The sequence below is a fragment of the Hippichthys cyanospilos genome, chromosome 1, assembly GCF_059441005.1.
Source record: "Hippichthys cyanospilos isolate Australia breed blue-spotted pipefish chromosome 1, RoL_Hcya_1.0, whole genome shotgun sequence".
Taxonomy (NCBI): Eukaryota; Metazoa; Chordata; class Actinopteri; order Syngnathiformes; family Syngnathidae; genus Hippichthys; species Hippichthys cyanospilos.
In genome coordinates, this window is record NC_142369.1 from 14,211,188 (window position 1) to 14,225,006 (window position 13,819).

The 13,819-nt window shown below is 38.5% G+C and overlaps 1 protein-coding gene across 3 annotated transcripts in view; it reads left to right on the plus strand.

Moving 5' to 3' along the window:
* The window catches only part of atosb (atos homolog b), a 30,954-nt gene that overhangs the window by 8,917 nt on the left and 8,218 nt on the right, over positions 1-13,819 (plus strand). The window contains exons 1-4 of one of the 3 annotated variants that reach the window (XM_088433493.1): positions 6,192-6,216; positions 6,382-6,516; positions 11,900-12,077; positions 12,248-12,336. The gene's annotated coding sequence lies outside the window, so the exon portion shown is untranslated. Of the gene's footprint in view, positions 1-6,191; positions 6,217-6,381; positions 6,517-11,899; positions 12,078-12,247; positions 12,337-13,819 lie in introns of those variants that run through there. The other 2 variants (XM_088433485.1, XM_088433503.1) reach the window with 2 other exon arrangements.

A 13,819-nucleotide genomic window follows, 5' to 3' on the forward strand; every position in this document is an offset into this window, starting at 1 on the left:
CAGAGAAGCAAAATGGTGACCTGGCACTAAGAACAACGATAATGTGGATCTGGTGACAAATATAGTGAGCACTCTTTTAACAACAATCATGTGAATGTGTTGACAAATATACTGATAACACCCTTGTATTAAATATCATTGGTGGACCTACTGTTTAACTGTGTATACACTATTCTGGCAATGTTTATAAAGCGCACACCCCTCTCTAAAGGAGCTTCATGTTTATTTACTAAGAATGTTCAAATTTGCGGAAGGAATTGCACTCATTTTTACCTCAAACCAGGGAGAGGTGGCAGTAGATTGACAGGGAAAGTGGCTTAGTTGCATCGACATGATAGTAGAAGAAGAAGATGAAAGGGGGACTTAATCAGCATGTGCAAATCAAGGAAATAAATGGATTTTGTCATCATATCAAGGATTAGCACCTGGTTGGAAAAAGCCGCAAGGTCTGTTGTTCTGAGTATTAGAAACAATTATTTGATGTGCATTTCTATGTGTGACTTAATATGGATGTTAGTGTTTGATGTACAGTACTGAAAAGGTAAAATGGTTTTAAAAAGTTTATATAAATGTTACCATTTGATTTATAGCACGGAAAAGGTAAACTATGGAAGTATGGAACTGTGGAGTCAAAATTTGACTGGCGTATGTCAAAAATATAGGTAAGTTTTTTTTGTTTTGTTTTTGTTGGAAAAGTTGTTTGAATGTTTTGGTGAAGTGTTAGTAAAATGAACATTTTGGTAAAAACTTAGACCAAATGGTAAAAACGTTTTTACCTAATTGCCATGGTATACATGGTATTATGGGAAAATATGCTATGTTTTTAGCATTTGGCCACCATTTTACAAATATGTTCATTACTTTACAGTAAGTTAGGAATGGCATAGCCCAGTCGTAACTGTTTACTCCACATAGGCTGGTTCACGCTTCTCCAGTAGAGAATGTAAGTTTGAATACATGTTAATAAAGAGGCGAAGTCACGGGTGTGCAATTCCGGGCCTCGACGGCCGGTGCCCTGCATATTTTCCAGTTTTCTCTCCCCAGCACAACTGATTTAAACCTTTAGCTCATCAACAAGCTCTGCTGAAGCTTGAAAATAATTATAATCATTTGAATCGGGTGTGTTTAAGAGAGAAAACTGGAAAACATGCAGGATCTGGCCCTCAAGAGCCGGAGTTGCCTACCACTGGGTTACGTCATTAAAACATAGAGTTGTAGTTGTCTAAGAAGTGTAGGTGCACATTTCATGTCATGTTGACATTCCAGTCCAGACTTTTTTGTTTTTTATCATCTTTATCAGTCCATCATTCCATATAGTAGCTTTATATTTTAATGCTTAGCTCTTGTGGGGAGTTTTCATCAGTCCAAAAACTAAGTTTCTTGAACTTTGAGATGCCACACTACTATTTTCCAGGGCAATACAATTGGAGCTAATGCTACGTAAAACTTTGTGTTTCCTACTTTCTGAGTTTATGTATCCACACCCAGCTGCTCAAACATGCTTTGCCTCAGAGACCTCAAATCACCCAACTGTTACACATGAGACTATAAAGAAGACAGTGTGGGTGGGATACAACCTGGAATTCAGCTTGTGGGGATACCACTCAAAATAAATGCGCTATAAAACGCTATATTAATAGGGCTGCCAACAATTTTGCTAAATGCTAAAATGGCTCTGGCTAAATCAAAATCTTATTTAAAGCACTTTTCCTTCAGTATTTCTACACAGTTACATCACATTCACGATGCCACATTACTGTAAACCCACACCTGTTGCATCACACAGATGTCCAGTACCCATTGCTTATAATTCATCAGTTGTGGAAATGTCAAAACATTGCAGATTTCCTGTCGCCGCAAGCAAACATGCCCAACCTTTAACTTCATCATGACACACACTTGTATACACGTAACACATGCACAGGGAGTCCATTCCTCTTTAAATGCATTAAGTATGACGACAAGCAAGCACCCTCCCAACCTCTTCACATCCAGTCACATAATACACACACTTTCATCTCGCACCCTTCCTCTACCTTGCTTCCTCTCGTTATTTGAACTTGTCAATCTAAGCATAATTTTGATGTTGTAAAGAAATAATCTCCCTAAATATCCTTCCCCGTAATATGATCATCAGGAAATCAAAACAAACTGACATGTGCCCTGGCCCTTCAATACACACTGGTAATGGAATGTCAGTGTTGTTTTCAGTACTTGCTGTCTCCTCAGCTGCCCTGGGATGGGCGGGCTTTACAAAGATGACACGCCTTTTTTTTTACCATATACGGCTAGCAACATGGGCTCTTAAAAGGACAAAAAAATGTGAGTTGGTTGGTGGAAGTGCAGTAAGCCCACAGTGTCCCTGTTAAACAAACGTTGCTATGAAAAACCAGTAGTAGGCCACAGAATTTTTGTGTTTCTCCAGTTTGTAGTTTTAAAACATGCTTTCTATGCTTGATGCGGGTCAAGACTTGGATACCATGGTTTCCCCTCAGGGACAGGATATGTCTTTTTGCATACTTCAAGAACTAGTCACTACCTTTTAAGCTTAAATAATTCCAGATAAGACATATCGGAAGGGAAAACCTCTAGTTAAATATACTCTGTACTTCATTTTCTTGGCCAAAGTGTTTTTACATGTGACGAATGAACTCTCGAGTATTTAATGTGCAGAAGTCAACCTCAGTAAGCGTTTTTCTGGCGTGCTGTAGACGGCCCAAAAACACAAGTCAATGGGGAACTAAGGCAGTCGCTATCAATAGCTTGCTCTCACATGTCAGGACCAGCACACGTCTGATAACAATCCCCAAGTTTGCTAAATAAAGATAAAGCATAACCAGTGAGGTGTGTTTGTGTCTGCAACAAAGCGATGGTTGCACTCTGTTCGTCTACTTGACAGCTTCAGGCATGTTTCTTGTGCTTTTAATCTCCTCCTCCCGGCATCGCCGTGCTGTTCAAAATAGTTCTTGCCTCGTCAACAGCGTGCCCCTTATTAGCACACAGATGGTACAATGCACACGTTCCCTACACGCTGCTCCTGGTGTGCTCAGCTGATAAACTTTTCCACATTCTCTATCTGCACTCCTTGCCGCAGATAAGCCCTCAGCTGGTGCAGGCCGGAGGCGTTGTGCACCTCACATGCTACACACATGTACAGTATGCAGTGGAACGGCATGAAGAATGTGTTGATATTTGCATCTTGAATTTGCAACAGCGACTTGCAACCTTGTGATCAGCGGTCTTTTTTTGCTCATTTTTCTGGTCTGTTGGTACCAGTGATATTTAGCTGTATTGTTGTCTTGAAATGAAACGTCCTGAGGGTGTCCGTTTTCTACAGCTATTGATTATTTTAAGTCACAAACATAATCATGTGCTGAGAAAAAATGTTTTGGTTGATTTTTCAAGATGACAGTCTTTTGAGATGTTCAAATTACACATACAGGTGGTTACCTGAATTTTTACATCACTAACCTATGGTAACAATAGTACTATACAATGTTATGATACTGTGTCATTGATTATATTTACATAATAGGAGTAACTCAGTTCATATGCATTTGTCAATCATGGTATTTATTTTACCCCGATCGTGACGTATGGAAAGCCTCATGACGCAAAAAGACGTCATTTCAGCTTATGTTCTGTCGTCAATGAAGAACATTATATTTTTGTCATTCACCATAGTAATAAAGCAATTGTTTCTTCGCGATTCCAGAAGTATGTCTTCAGGCTGCATCTGAGTATCGCCTGTTTTGTTTACCCCAACAAGACATCAATCTATTCACGTTAGGCTTGCTTGGCAAGTAGCAACGTAATGGCGGTGCCTTAACATCTTGGTGCAGCCAATCCCCCTCCTCTTGCTACAGCATGTAATGGCATGGCCACGCACATTATTAGTTCTTCTGTATCAAATAGAGCATGTGCTATACACAAACCAATGTCCCATTCAAAGGAGGTTGCCCGAACACATATACCTAACATATATTCCGGTTAGAAAAGGGGTAATCCAGGCATCTTAATAAGGTATTTTAAAACCTGAATATCATAAGTGGGCAGTTCACTCATACTGATGGACGTTTTTGCCAGCGGGCCGCCAAATGACGAAAACGTTAAAAATGACGGACTAAGACCGACGGGACAGTAGACTTTATCGGTCTCTTTAATCAATTGTCGTAATTTTCACCATCTGTGTCACCTGTACCTCACCCAATTAAATCTTACAAAGTGTAAACACGATCTAATTAGGCAGCAAGCATACATACATGCACCCAGAAATATCTGGCTGAGCGCTAGAGCATCAGCATGCACCAGCTACCATTACGAGAGAAAGTCTCCCTAATATATATTGCACCGAGCAACAGTTTCATTTCATTGAAGGTTGACAGCGTGGCTGGGATTTCAATGTTTGGGCTGTGTTTCAGTCTTGGTTTCATGAACTAAAACACATAATGTTATTGCTACTACTGTTTTGCTCAACACTTACAGGTCTAAAGTTAACACTAGAATGCCCAGAGAAGCGCCTTTTGCCTTTGTTACCTATAAAGACCACTGGAGAGACGATCGGCAGGAAGGAATTTAGAGTGCATCCTAAATTTTATGTAAATAAGGTACACAATGGGTTAGGCTGAAGTTGCAAAACAATTGTATCTTTGGACGATAGCAGGTGATTTCGTATTAAAATCCTTTCTGCCAATCGGCTCTCTGGTGCCCTTCATAGGTAGAAAAACAAATGGCTCTTATGTGTTAAAAGCAATGTGTCAAATTAAGTATCAAGAGGTTTTTGTGTTATTTTGCTTTTCAAATATGATTTGAATGAATAAATCTCTTTCACATAATTGAGCAAAGCATTCTGGGATGCCTGGGAGGTGACAGCATTCAAGTAACCAATGGGCACATCGCAAAGTTATAGCCTCACTCTAATCGGCTTCTAACCAGTAAATCCAAAAAAATTCCAAAGAAAGGAATTATCTAGTAAATTCAGTTCGGCAAAGCTTTGCTTTTTATTTGTAGTGTGTGTAACGGATGACATGTGCTGTTTAATTGTGTTTTTTCAGGGCTTAGTCTTTTTTTTTTTTTTTTTAGTAAGATGCTGGTTTGATTTTAAGAGAGTGGGGAGGCAATGATGATGGGAGTGAGTGACAGACAGACCAATGATTGACGATTACAATTTTCGAAATTTTTGACAAAATAACGAACCGACAATGACGAAAGGGGGGATGGGGCACAGACTACCGACGACTGACGCACGAGCAAAAAAAATGTAAAATGACCACCTCTGCTGAACATGGCCATACTTTGTTTTTGTTTAGATGGCCTTTCATATATTATGGTTTTGAAAAATGGTTATTGACTGCATGTTCACTCACAAGTCATTGTCTGTCTTTTTTAAAACATAACCTTGTATGATTTATCCCAGGGGTGCCCATTGTGTCGATCGTGGTTGACCGGTGGCCTATTGTTTACTTAGTCAAGATAAAAAAAAAAACATCAATCGAGACAAAAAGAACATAGCATTGTTTACATTGAATGCTGCTCTTACTCACTGATCACAATAAGGTTTCAAAAGATGGTTACATATTCAAGGACTAGAAGTTGTTTGTTTCTTGCAACATTACAAAATACTGGACTTTCATGCATATTAGACCATTTTTAGGTTGTCTGATATGAAGTAGGATCGTTCTAATTTCAACATGATCATCTATGTCAAAATTGTAGAGCAAAGCATTTCAAAAAGATTTTTAAAAAATGTAAACATCCCAACAGTCATGATTGAGGGAATCTCTTTTGCTAGTATCTGTTTATGGCAACATTTCACACAAACACATGCTCATTTTTTTTTAGTAGTGCTCCTTTTCTACTTGAGCATAACAAGCCGAGCAGGAGCAGGTGGGCGGAGCTTCAGGTGCCCACGCCGCCACCCTTCTTTTTCACTCTCCTTTCTGGCCAATCAGGATTCCAACGCCTATAGCTGGCCCCCCTTTTCTGTGGCCAATCAGCTGATAGCATACCACCACCCCCCCAACTTCACTAGTCTGTATATGTCCTCTCTGCTGAGTGAGCAAGGCAGGCCTCTCGCTCTACTAACAGCTGAGAGGAAGGAAGAAAACAGTAAAAGAGTGCGAGGGAGGGTGCGATCCTGAGAGACGCTTTTAAAGGAGGTGCTGAGGGCAGTATGCGAGGAAGAGATGAGGGGGTGAGGACGACAGGATCAAGCATGTGAGGGGGCTTTTGTGCTCGAGATGGTGTGCTCAGGCGCGAATGAGAGAAAGGAAGAAAGAGGGAAGGGGGGAGCTAGAGAGAGAGAGAGGCAAGGACGGGTGGGGGGGGACGCTGAGAGTTGTTGATGGCTTTTTGAGTTGTGCATGTGTTATTATGTGTTAGGGAGGAAAAGCAAGGCTCAAAACAAGCAAGCGAGGCGACTCAACACTTCTGGAGGAAGTCAAGCAAAAAGGGACAAGATGACCTGGAAGACACCTTCAGCTGAATAAAGAGAGGAAGCAGACGCCATACTGGAGGGTGAGTGTCACAAGTTCTGCTGCTGTCAACATTGCTAAACTGGCAGCCTGTTCATTGCCGTCATGTTGTCAAGCCCGGCTGGGTCCCAAAATGGCCACATGAAAGAAAGACAAACAGGGAGGACGCAACAAAGTGCGACCCTGTGTCAAACAGCCTTCTCAGCAACTATGTCCTGACTGAGCCAGCTTAGTTTAGATGGCTGTGACTCCGCTGCTAGGCTATTGTTGCGTGTGAGTCACCGTGTCACTCAGAGGTTCACAAGTTTCAATCACTCATTTTCTTGATGTCACATTATGCCTTGCTTCCTGTCTGTTTTTCACACACACACATACGCACGCACACAAAACACACAGTTAGCTGTCATTCCATCCCCTTGTCCATGAGGTGACATCAGATTTCCAAACTGTATACAGCTCCTGCAATCTAATCACCAGGTTGATGGCTAAGCTGAGAAGACAGTCTCACAAGTATGCACGCGTGTTTGACAAGTTAAAGAGCGCAGCGCAACTCGGGTGGGGTCTCACTCAAAGCTGATGAGACAATCAAGAGGAATTTGGGAGCCTGGCTACGGACTTGTGGACTGATGCAATCACACCTCTGCATTATGCATTGACGACATTTAAAAAGAGTATTACACACTGGGTTTCCCACAACATTTTGTAACACCTGTTGCCTCTAATGATGTCTACATCCTACAAATAAATGTGGGTTTAGTAGGTGGGTAATAAAATTGTTTGATTCGGTGCTTTATGCTGGGGGAAAAATGCTGGAACAGTACTCCCTAATTCAACTGCTGCTAGGTAAATTAGGCAGTGAGTAACAGAAAAAATGTTAAGGTAATGAACAAATAAATAAATTATGGATAATATGTTAAAATAAATTGGTGCATATTTAATAAATATAAACAATAAGTTCAATATGTATACTGCATTATATATGTAAATATGTACCAAAATAATATATACACAGTGCATGTATAATAATAGTGTTTTCGGTTGGATTTTTTTTTCCACCAGCAGGGTCAGGTGGGCTGGGCCCCACTAGACTCAGACTCTGGGGAACAAATGACACTTGACTGCAGTTTAGTACTCAATAATTGACAGTTGGGGGGATTTCAAATGTAATTGTGAGTTTTCTGTCAAAATTTGGTGCTGTTCCCAATTGGAGGTGTTTGGATTTTGTAGAGGCCACTGTGCAGGATGCAACCCAGTAGCAAAACTGGCATTCGGATGTATCAATCGGTCATAATTGACTGTTAAATAAGCACTTCATATTAATGAAATATTTTTTGCACTTCATATTTTTTAATGCTAGCTTTTTGATGTCAATTTAGCTTTCATGACCATTTATAAACAAAACAAACTCATTTTTTTGTCCATTCTTTTCCTGAGCAAACCCTGGATATTCTCTTTGAACTAGCCCTAGTATTTACAGTGCATAAATTCATCATCTTTACAATAGACATAAATCATAGCAGTCTTGCCCTGGTTCATCCTGAAACACGGGTTTTACATACATTTGACTATGGCTACAACTACCGATTATTTTCACTAAGCAATGATCTGTTGCAATTGTCATTCTCAAATTACCAAATACAATCATTTAAAAAAAAAAAATCTTAAAATTATTTGATTACTAGTTATTTCCGTGATATAAAAGAAAATAGGCTATAATATTGATAGTTTTCCAAAGTAAGAAGCATTTTTAAATGGCTTGTTTTGATTTTACACAATGACAGTTTGTCTGCTTCTGTAGGGGGCAATTGATTAAAAATGTAATTGATCAGTTACTAAAATAATCAAATGTTTTAGTTTTGAACTGGTTGCCAGCCAATTGCAGGGCACACAGAGACCAACAAGCATTCACGCACCCACACACAATTTAGTATGTCCAATTCGCCTGCCATACATATTTTTGGAATGGATTCGAACTCAGGTCCCTTTAACTGCGAGGCGGATGTGCTAATTACTGTGCCACCGTTACCTAAATTAATAAAGTACTGAAGTAATTGATTCATTTAGGTAATACATACTGAAGTAAATCCAATACTGTAGTTAGTACATGTTATCTAAAGTAATCATTTACTTTTGCACGTATTACCTAAAATAACCACTTAGTTTAGTACTTAATTACCTATAGTAATTAATCACTTTACTTTCAGTACTAAAGAAATTGATTAATCACTTAAGATATGAAGTAATTTTGTTTGATTACTTCATTACTTAATTCTCCTAAAGTAATCATTACATCTTTAGTACTTTATTTAGAATCAGCTGATTTTAGACACTCCTTTTTTTTTTTTTTTTAAACAAAAAGATACAAACTACGGTAATACCTGGGATTGAATGTCTGAATTCTAAAAACAGAGATATGTGTTGGGGATTGTTGAAGTCATTCTGACAACTTCCCAATCAGGTTTTACATTTATAATGCAAACAAGGCATAGCTGTGTTGAGTCAAATTTGATTAATATTTCCCGACAGAGTCCATTTTGAATCGCCCACATTTTTTCACTTTTGTGTTTGTTTCACGTGGTATGTAGCTGTCATGATAAACCGATGCTGGTCAAAGGTAGGGGTATATTTTTTGATGATAGGTGCTGACTGAACTTTGACCCACTCCTCTCCTCCATACATCTTTCTTGGGCTTACCATATAGCTGCTCAAGTCAGGTTTCTGCATTAGGAAGCCTTTTGTTGCATGTGTTTCCCCCGCATTGTTGTTTTGCCGCCACGATCAAGCATCAACATCTGCACTTGAATGGGAATGTGTAATGTCAACCATATTGCGGTATTTCATCTGTCTGTGTGCGGCTGGAAATTACTTGGAGTATTTTTAGGGACTTCTTAAGTCAAAAGGCTCCCACTGATCGGTCCAAATACTGAAGCAGTAGTTGCAATCATATAATTGTGAAATTACCAGTTTTGGGTTTGTACCCGTGATTCTTCTTGAGAAGCAGACCATATTGTTCTCGTTTCTTGTAGGGTAATTGTCTTCATTCTATGTTTTCTGGAACTGCCAAATTCTCGGGTGATTGTTCTGAAATCGGCTGATAAATGTCTTTTTGATACTCATGAAAAACTCATTTTGCTTATTTTCCTTTTTTTTCCCCATCCCAGTTGTCTTGTTCATTTCACTTATCGTGTCAACTGTTTTTATTTGACTCATAATTCACTCCATTTTAACCCCTCTGATTGTGCTTCCCCTTCCTTTGGGGATGCCAAAAAGCAAAGTAAGCCACAACCCTTGTGACTAATCTATTAACAATGTATGCATCAAACTTCATTGCTGAGTATTTTTCCAGATATTGTTTTGTAGCTTGTTCCCATACAAGACAGAAGGGGTACACAGTGTACAATTAGATCAACTGGTGTGCGTTCTATAAAAGCACAATTCTAATCCTTGTTTTTTTTGTTTTTTGTTTTTTTAAACCTTGGAAAGAATATTTTACTCTGGATTTATTTGTGAACCACTCAATGAGCAACTCAGCACCTCGCCTCAGGTGAACCTGTATTTTTTTGACAACCTGAAATCCCTTGACTGCCAAGTGCCTTCTTTATCCAGTTCAAAATAGGGTCAGAAATCAAGTGGGGCCTAACACACAGCCTTTTGGTGCTCCTATGAGCTCTGACACGGACAACTATAAATACTCATGGCTGACTCTCGTTTCTTTATCACTCTTTTTGCCCATCCCCCAGTCTTGTTTCTGACCCTTTCGGGTGCCTCAGGGGAATTCACCTGCCCTGACAGGAGATAGGAGATCTGTTTTGTTTTTTCATTTGTTTGCTGGAACTGTTTTTTTTTTTTTTTTTTTTTTTAACATTTGTTAATGAATAAGGCTGAAGCTTCAGACAGATCCTGTTCAGATGAAAAATCAGATGACCTTGTAGGATTTTTTTTTTTTTTTGCCTGAGTGTACCTCCTATTTCCCAAAGGAAGGCACTTTAATAATGCCATATGTCATGTATGTAATTATAGGTGACAAAACGTTCACCCTACGCATTGTCTCTTGGTGATTCATTGTATGTGCGCCATACCTGCTACTATTTCTCCTATTTGTCAGACATATAATTCCCTTGAGAAATATATATACACTCTTTCTGACAACAAATTACAATCTATTATTTCTAAAATTTTGTTTTTCTGCAATCTTTCCAGCCAGCAGTCCAGTTGAGTTTACCCAGAATGGTGAACTTTGTAAAATAAAGTGACATACTAGCAGAAGCAAAACGTTCATTATATAAGTGCATAAGTGTCAATGTTTTTACGATAAAGCAACAGATTGAGGGATATTACTATGACCAGTACCCCAATGACAACGAGCAAAAAATGCAGTTAAACCAAGTTGGCCTCTGTAAAATTTCCCAGAAAAGTGAACAAACGAGTGTTGTAATTGCCTAACCAGTTAAATTAGCCATAATTGAGTATCTTTTAAAAGTTGGGATGGGGATTGAAAACGGATTTATTTTTAATAATGAATTCCAACTCCCAGGAGCCATTACTTAGTGCCTGGCCCCATTTCAACTTATCAATTGTGCTCATGTTGCAAATAAGTGACAACTTCAGTGCCATTTGATGATATATATCATATAAGATAAAAACATCTACCATATGAAACTACCATTTAGATTTCCATTTGGGCTTCAGAAGAAACAATTTGTTTCTTTTCCCCCGCTTTTTTTTCCACTGAGAATTGGGCAGAGCGATAGAATTACACATTTATATTTGTTTTTATCTTACTTTTTTTTAGAAGTTAATTGCTTCATTTTTTGGGTGTGTGTGTGACATTTGCCTATTTCATATTGTTGGCAACATGACTAATTAAGGCATAAGTAACCTTTGACAGTTCTTCATTTACTTTTGCTCAGTAAATTTCCTGTGGCAAGAAAATATTTACAAAGTCAAAAATCCCAAACACACCATTTTCCCCAAGTATACCCCCAACTCCGACACCTCCACTACTCCCTCTGCTTTTCTTCTTCCTCTTTGTGGTCAAGTACAAAGGAACCGTTATCCTTGGGCTACTTGTTGCCACAGCAACATTTCACTGTGACATCCCCCCCAGTACATTCCCAAGTTCTGGTCCAAGTGGGTCAGGGATGCCTCGTCGGGCTCATCCCAGTTTGTTCCCCCTTAGCAACAGAGATCAATTTTCTTGTGATATGCCGTTCTAATTTTGCTCCTCTGTGTGTGGAACATTCAGTGCTGAAAAATGTAGCATTTAAATGTTATTTCAAAACGCATAACAAAGCAAAATACTACAGGTTTTGCAGTATTTATATACATTATAAAATGTATGTATTAGTATGGGCCAATGACATATTTTGCCTGAATGAATTGTCAGATCAAGCCAAATGACCTAGTGCTGTTTTCTGTGTCTCCAGGAATTCTAGGTGTTATGACCCTGTCATGATGTCACAGTCATTCTGCAAACCACACCCAGGTGACGAAGGCGGCCATGTGTGGCTGTCGGCCAATCACAGATGGAGTCCCACTAGAGTCACCTCTGGTTCAGGAGGACCTTCGCTCAGGAGTCTGATGCAACACTGACCTATCACTTTGGTAGGTGTACAATTCAAGATGATTAACCAAACATCCAGAAATAAAAGCACACTAAACCAATTCCATGCCAAGACATTTCTGGTCTAGAGTTTCTAAATCTCGTACCCCAGGCTACAGCTCTCCACTCATAGAGACTTAATTTCGAAACTCGAAATGTCTTTCCTTGACAGATGCTTTGGTGGTATACATATTACGTTTGGAGACACAACTTCCAGATGCTGTGTGTCTACGTGGGGCAAATTAAAGGACAGGCACAGAGGTGAGTTCCTCATGAGGTAGTTTTGCGGAAATCACTTATTGTTTTCCGGTCCCCATTATCTGCGAAAAATTAGGCAACAATGTATTACTCAGACATGGATCCTGGAACCTTTTTTACAAATACAGTAACTAACAGGAAGTAGTAATTGATATTGTTTAGATTGTCTTGCGATGCGTCATACATTGTAGTTGTTTTATTTCCAGCTAAAAGATATTATAACCTCTGAAAGCATTCAAAATCATTTCATAAAATGCATTACACTCTAGGTTACTAAAATACAAATCATAAATCTCCACAAATAAATGAGTTTAGCATCCATTTGTGGATGTCGATCATCACATGCAATAATCCTGTAAAATTCCAAACAAAACGTCATATTTATTTAAAACAGTAAAAATATGAACAGAAATATGGTGTCTTGCAAACCGGCTCGAAAGACCAATTAAATATCAGGTTCAGCCGTTAGATATCTGTGAGAAATTAAACACACAGGAGAAAAGGCATTCTTTTACCAGTTCATACATGTGGAGAATTAAGAAGAACTACACAAATACAATTCTGCTGCATTCTGAAGCAGTCACTCCGAACTTTTACAAGGGCAAAAATTCGGCTGGGGCGGAAAAGCGCAGCTGGAACCCAGTGTATTTTTTCATCTCGTGTGCATGTGTAGGTGAAAGATTAGCACATGTATGGCACAACATTTTATGGAGCAAGACATTCTGCAAGATATTTTTAATCACAAGTGAAGTGACATCTGTCTGCGGTTTGAGTTTGGTGTCGTGGCACCGTTCTCACAGCAAAGTATTTCTTCATTGCAAGCAGTTATATTGATTGTAGCAAATATATAATCACTATATTTACAGTAATTCCGACACTTTGATTTTGTCAAATTAAAATAAGCATTTGAACAAAACAAACCATGATACCTGTCTTTAAATTTAAAAAAAAGGGTAAAAGAAAACACATCTTTTTTTTAAAAAAAGAAGCCAATAGACATTTTTCAGCATTCCAGTTCTGTTAGTTTTTCTTTATATATTTTTTCAGAAATGTTTAACTTTAGGTTTGTTTTCATTAGTTTGAGTATTTGAGTTTTAGTATTTTAATATAGAGAGTATTTTTGGAGAAGCCCGATAAAATTACATAGCGTTCAATCGAGTAATGTAATCAGCTATTCCCAGTACATTTATAGTTATAGGACATTTATAGTTTTATAAACTTAACTTGTACTTTCAGTTCATTTTTTGTCATTTAGTTTTTATTTCACTGTATGACCTTTTTTCAATATTAATGTATTTTCTTTGTTTATATTAACTATAATAACCTTGATGCCAACCCACCCCAAACAGCGAAAAAAATGTTTTTCAATTTAGGTACACACAAGCCTTAATGAACGAGCTGGTCGTCTTGTGGGCATACTTACAGAGTAATGGTTTACTTTTTTTTAAAGAGCCTACAAATATTTATGCAAATGTTATTGTTTCGG